Below are 6,973 nucleotides of genomic sequence, written 5' to 3'. Positions count from 1 at the left end.
AACAGAGATTCTTCAAAATTGCATGAAGAATTCCATGAGTTTAACTTATGGTAAGAGCATTTCCTTATGTTAACAAGTGTATGGTTAATTGAAAATGCTTAATCAATATATTTTGATATTTATGGATATTCAAGAGTGTATGATATTGAAACTTTAAATATGTATAGGTCAGGCAATTTGGAAATTTTGATCATCACAAATTATATTTGACTGTATTAAAACCAGTAATTTTAGATAATCATTATGAAGATTACACAAACACTGTAAATCATTCAAAAAAAAAAAATAAAACATAAGAAATAAAATGCGTTTTATTTTTTTTTTTAAATGTAAACTGATATATTTCAATAAAAACCACACATATAGACTTTCCCAAATTCCAATAAAGTAAATATCCATACCTTTTAAACTAAACACGTTCTATTCATCTTAAATATTCACGCAGAATAAAAGGTGAATTCCCAGAAGTCTTACTAATCTCTTCTCCAACGTTGAGTGAATGTGTTCAAGTACGACTTAATTTTCTATGTAAATTAGGCAGCCATGGCGAATCTCGGCAAGATTTTACCCCAGTGAAAAAGGCTTGTAATCCACCATGCAGGTCGTTTAAAGTTTTTTCACATTGTTTATGATTGTGATTATGTTATCGCTCACCTATATGTTTAATGTCAGCTATGCTAAATAACCCATTTCTATGTAATTTGAGATAATGTTTTGACATGTGGTTAAAGTATGGCGTGCTATTCATGTCATCATTTAAAGTCTATAGTAAATAAATCTGTCTTAAAAAATACATTTTACGAATGACATTTAATTGATTAGAGTATAGGTATCCATATATATAAGAGATATTATTTTGCATTACATTTAAACATGTTTATGTAACATTTTATCATAATAACAAAAAAAAAGGGTTTTATTTTCTATACAGTCCTCAACCTGGAAGATATGTTTTGTTCCTAACCATCTATAATCCATTCTCTATGAAGTGAAGCCTGGCTGCTGGTCTTCCTTTGGAAATACACAGTGAATCAATTATGATAAAAACAAAAACAAAACAAAACTTGAATCTAAAAAGTTTCAATGAGATATCATTTTAATTTATTTAATTATTATTAAGATAATTATGAATTATTTAAATGTTTATATTTTAAAATGGATAAAAATAAATCTGATAATGGAAATCAATACCATAAAGATAGCAAGTTTTGACTCCAATTACTGATAAATTTCTGAATTTTCCATTAAATATTGACATTATATCACAGGGGAAAGCAAACTACTTGAGTGTTTCTACTGTCCCCCGAGATCTGCTTATGAGTACATGGGGACTGCGGTGGACCTTCTCTCCTGTTTAAATATACTTTGGAGGCTGGGGCATGAATCTTCATTCACAAAAGGTACTTTCAATATCAATAAGGCCACCCATGTATTCTAAAAAGATGTCTTTTACATAGGTGTATAGAGAGAAACCAAAGTGTGAGAACACAAACAGGTCAGGACAATCACTTATGCAGTGTACTTCCATAGGAAGGTTACACACTCATATCTTTGGAGGAATGCTATACCAAAAGACAGTTAAGATAATAGGGTAGTTATATTTCTCTAAAATTTTAGGTATCAACAGTATGTCTGTGGAAGTTCCATTATTCTTGGGAGTTATGCCCAGCAACACAAACCAATCATGTCCAGCATGTACATTGGATCTGCTAACTTTACTTTAGGATTCCTTGGATTTCAAAAGTTCATCATGTTCAGGTTTTTTTTTTTTTTTGGTTTCGATATTGTATGTGTGAAGAGAATGTAGACTTTGATTGGTGTTAATAACAGTCTTTAATAGATAAAAATGTTAAATTAGAATACAGCGAAATAAATAACCATTGGTAATTACTTAAATACTGATACAGATTTGAACATTGACAAAAATATTATTTAGTAAAAAATTATGACAATAAGAGAAGACAAAAGTTAACTTGATGACTTTTTGTCAATGAAATATTTTCAAGTCATTTCTTGTACTTTATTATCATATCAGGAAAGAAGACATTTTAATTGGTAAATGAAGGAGAGAAAAATTGCAAGGGAGGAGGTGTATAGTTTACATGGTGCATTTTAAGTACTATGACTAGGGTGAAGAAGGGAATTTCACTTGGATAACTGAGGCTTGGTTAACTGAGGAACAGAAACAACACAGCTCTGTGGTATGGATTATTTATGAAGAGTTATCACAGGTAGCATTTAATTTTTTGGAGAGAAAAAAACTGATTCTAGATGTACTGAGATATCCAGGACTTTAAGATTAATGTTCAAGATAGCAAAGTTAAATGAAGATGTATTAACTTGTTTTGCAAAGAATCTGTTTTTAGTAGAAATTGCTTTCTTTAATACATAGATTTTGCTACACTGACAGGGTATTCTGTATGACAAACTTTTCATATCAGTTCTTTACATTATCATATTTTAACAGTGGTGATTATTATTATTATTTTTTTTTTCTGCAAGCAATGAAAAAAAATAATTAACACTACAATTCAAATATATTATTGTTCAATTTTAGGTCTGTATAAACAGATGATTAACAGATGATTAATAGCTGGCCATACCAAGATTGAACCTGACCACCCCATTTTGGAGTATAGAAGCTAAATTGGAGAAAGTTAAATATAGGAATTTTAGCAGAGGGAAATTTATTTTATCAGAGGTAAATTTATAGAAGCGGATAATGAATTGGTTTTTTCATGTTGTGCAGTCATCCTTTCAGCATTGGAAATTTTTATTTAAATATTGTTTGAAAGAAAACATTTTTTATTTCCAGATAGCACATTCTGTTCATAAGTCAAGGAAACATATACATAGCATTCTACATATTGTCCAGGACAAGAAGAAGCCAGTGGTGTTTTATAATTGAAAACCTCAGTGACATCTCTTCAGAATGTTTTCTAGACCTTTGAAATTTTAAACTAAAAAATCATAACATGTATATCACAGAGAGAAGACTTGATATTGGAAGATATGCATACTTGTTTTAAAACTATCAGAGAATTTTGCTCATCAGAAACTGCAAAAGATACTGTTTGTACAACCCTGTGCAACACTAACCGGAGGTCATAGATACAGAAAAAGACAAACCTACCAATGCAAAACAGAAGTAATCCATACTACATGTTCATAGCTTATATCTGAAGACTAATCATAAAAATCATTGCCTGTTTAATATAATATCTATGAAGTTTTTAGAATGAGAAGATTTTTTTCCTGCATAGACAGTGGTTATCCATTTTTTATTTATTTATTTTTTTATTTTTTTTAATTTTTTTTTTAAAACATCACTTTAAAGTATGTGAGTGTCCAGATTATTTGTATTCTAATAAATTAAAAGTTCTGAAAAAATAAAAAGACATACCAGAAATATTCATGTATATTACCATTGAATAGATGAAAAAAACCCTGATCTTTTAAAGTTTTAAGCTGTACAAAGTTATCATTCCAGGAAATTTGAAAAAATGCTGATGCATCTATACTCACATTAAAAACATTTTAATTGTTTAATATTGTTTTTGCTTGAGGGATGAGACATTAATTAGTGAAGGGAAATTATTTATTTTAACTCTACCAAATAATATAAATTTTTTAATGTTGCATGTTTGATTTTCATGTTAAACTTTGTCTTTTTTATGAGAAAAAACAAAAACAACAACAACAACAACAACAAAACATGAAGTGGAAAAAACCTTGCAGGAAAAACAGTTGGGATATGATGAGAGTTCATACTCATACAGATTTTATTCTATAGTATTACCAAGAATTGAGAAAAAAAAGTAAGAAGATAAATGACATTAAAAAGAAGAAAACAGAGAAAAAATTCCATGAATTTTTTTTTTACCTGAATAAATCCATTTGATTTTTTTGTCTGTTAACAAAACAGCCTTTTTGAAAAGTAGGTTATCCCCCTTTAACCATAAAAAAGATGATTAACAAAACAGGAGTTGGGTATTCAGTATAGAATGGGAAGATATGTAAATGTAATCAAATGTAAATGATTTAAATGACATTTTAAAGGTATAGTGATCAATGGTATCCCTCATCTTTCTGTATTGTTAAAATGAAATATGATTTTTTTTAACTTTTATACAAATCAAAGTTGCATGTTAACTAAAATCACATTTAAACTTTGCCCAGAAAAAGAAAACTACCAGGATTTTTTTAAAATGAAAGGAGTTTGTACCTACAAGTAATAGTTATCTACCTCATTGCTTTCAATGAGTTATGGAGTTTGAGAAACATGTTTTCTGAAGAAAAAAAATACTTGGAGAAGTGAAATTTTTTTTCTTTTTACAACAGAAAAAAAGATCTATTTAATATCAGAAACTGTGTCATGACCATGTTTGGGACTTAAATTAAAATACTAGGATGGGATTTTATGCAAAATATACATACATATCACAAATATTTCAAAAATCACTCTTACATTCTTCTAAATATTTGGTTTTTTTTCCCATGATAGTTTCACAGAAAAGTATAAATTCAAGGTGTGAAATTAAAAACACTCAGTACTGTTGTTGTCTCAACCATGGGTAACACCTTTAGGAAGCAAAAGAGTAAAATTCAGTTTGGAGAGAGAGTTCTTTCAGAGAAAGATGTTGATAGAGGTATACCAGTTAAAATAAAAAAAAGATGGGACTATTGAGATCATTTCTCAAGAAGAATATAACCAATTGTGTCCAGAAAAGAGTGATCCTAATGATGGGAGAGATTACATAGAAAGACCCTTGATTGCAGAAGAAGTCAATGAGGAATATAACCATTTATTACCCATAGAGGGTGAGGGTAACCTGGATTACCCTGTAAGACCCTTGACTAGAGAAGAAGCCAAGTTTACAGATGATAAGAAAATAGAGATGTCAGAAAAAAGATTGATAAAGACAGAGGATTTTAAACCCACAGAGGAGAAGAGTCCACAAATAATGAAAGAAATTCAAACTCAACTCTTGGAAGATATTAAGACTCATTATCAAAACGAACATAAAGAAAATACAGGTAATCTTTATATTGCTAAGTTAAAGATAGACATTTAGAGTAGCCAAAAATTGGATATTTGATTTAACTGGGTGCAGACAGGAAGATGTAGATCAAATCATTGGAAGTGATTATCAATACTTGATCTTACAAAAAGAAAGGCATCCAGAAACTGGAAAACTTCATCATGTGAGAGGATTCATTCAAATGAAATACAGCTGTCATGAGAGATATATGTACAAAAAGATTCATGGGTTAACTTGTTTTGATATGTCTCACAGTACCCCAGAATTGGAAAGAACCTTTTATAGACAAGGTGACTATGAAGAATATGGGGTTCTTAAATCTGAAGTTAGAAACAGAGAATTAGTTCCAAGAGATTGTAGATTTACCTGAATATTTTTAAAAAAAAATATTGAAAACAATTTGTACACACTTATAACAAACAGGTGTACATTCTTCATCCACATTGAGTGTATGTATGTGTATTATTGTTTGGTATAAAATAAATTTTAGAAAAATGTATTATTGTTATTATTATAAAAAATTCATGTTTTATTATTTTAAAAAATTTAAAAAGTTTTAAAAAAGTTAAAGTTAATTTTAAAAAAATAAAAAAAAAAATTATAAAAATTTAAAAAAAGTGACCTGGTGTTAACTTGAGAGAGACACACACACAATGTTTCTTGTTTACCCACTGTATAAGAAGGGTAATCTTTTCTTTTATCGACTGTATAAGAAGGTAATCTTTTCTAAGACACACAACGTTTTTTTTTGACTGTATAAGAAGGTATTCCTTTTTTTTTCTTAGAAACATTCGTTTCTTATTACCATTGTATTTTTAAAGATAATCTTTTCTAAGACACAATCGTTTCTTTGACTGTATTTGAAAAAAAAAGATAATCTTTTTTTCTTAGACACAACGTTTCTTTGACTGTATTTTTTAAAGGTAATCTTTTCTTAGACACAAAACGTTTCTTATTTACCTCTGTATAAGTTGGCATCTTTTCTAAACATTTGGTTGGCTCTTAAAAGAGCCGTTTGGTTTAAAAGTGATTTTTTTCTCAAAGGGTTTACTCCCTTAGCAGGCACTCAATAAGGCTGCCGATGTCCTCGTCCTCACTGGTGGACCCAAAACGGGGGGAATAAAATCGTCATCTCGGGACTTCGATTTCGATCGGATTCACCACACCAAGGATAGAAACACCAACCGTTTAGATGAGAGGAAAGGCCAACAGATGCGTCAGGAGATGAGAGGAAAGGCCAACAGATGCGTCAGGAGATGAGAGGAAAGGCCAACAGATGCGTCAGGAACTGGAGGAAGAGAAGACACTGGAGGATGTGAAGGAAAGTAAAAGTCTGGCCGTGGAGACGGCGTATGGTAAAGATCTATAAGCCGCTACTAACAGAATGACGCCGACTGCTGGCGAGCGTCGGTATTTATGCACAAATGACGGACCGAAAAGAGAGCACCTCGATGGCGAGAGCTGAAAATCTCATGGCGAACTGAAATTGTGTGTGATTTGTACTTTGGGACTTGTACATTTTCATGGATTATTTAGTATGTATTCATAGTAGGATTCCAGCATGATACAGGTCTAAACAAGGTAGGTTTCCTGCTTCTTTTCATACTAGAATTGATACATGACATGCATCCGTTGTGGAGAAAACAGTGAAAAACCTCGAAGCGACGAGGCGAAATCCAGTGACCCGAGTGTATAAAATAAACCTTTTAAGTCTTTTTAGAGGGTGAGATCAGGAAAACTCATGTGGGTTCGGGAGAAGGGACTTAGGAAAGAGTGCCGATATAGTTTTTATTTCAAAAGAATCATGATCAGGGTAAAAAACAAGCTCAAATAGGTTTACCTATAAACACAATGGGGGGGGGGGTCAGAGGTCACGCATTTTCAGAAAATCATACTAAGAGATACATAAGGATTCTTGGAATCTAGCCTTT

General features: G+C 30.8%; 1 long non-coding RNA gene across 1 annotated transcript; it reads left to right on the top strand.

Annotated features, from left to right (window-relative positions):
* Nucleotides 1-935: 935 nt before the first annotated feature.
* LOC134230708 (uncharacterized) lies at nt 936-3,472 on the top strand. Its single transcript, XR_009984407.1, has 6 exons — nt 936-1,026; nt 1,269-1,400; nt 1,618-1,758; nt 2,036-2,201; nt 2,558-2,701; nt 2,816-3,472. It is a non-coding gene; the product is annotated as an uncharacterized LOC134230708 (long non-coding RNA).
* Nucleotides 3,473-6,973: the final 3,501 nt, after the last annotated feature.

The sequence above is a fragment of the Saccostrea cucullata genome, unplaced genomic scaffold (genome assembly GCF_032062105.1).
Source record: "Saccostrea cucullata isolate Sc308-1 unplaced genomic scaffold, CSIRO_AGI_Scuc_v1 ctg8663, whole genome shotgun sequence".
NCBI classification, from domain to species: domain Eukaryota; kingdom Metazoa; phylum Mollusca; class Bivalvia; order Ostreida; family Ostreidae; genus Saccostrea; species Saccostrea cuccullata.
This window is presented reverse-complemented; position numbering and strand designations above follow the sequence as displayed.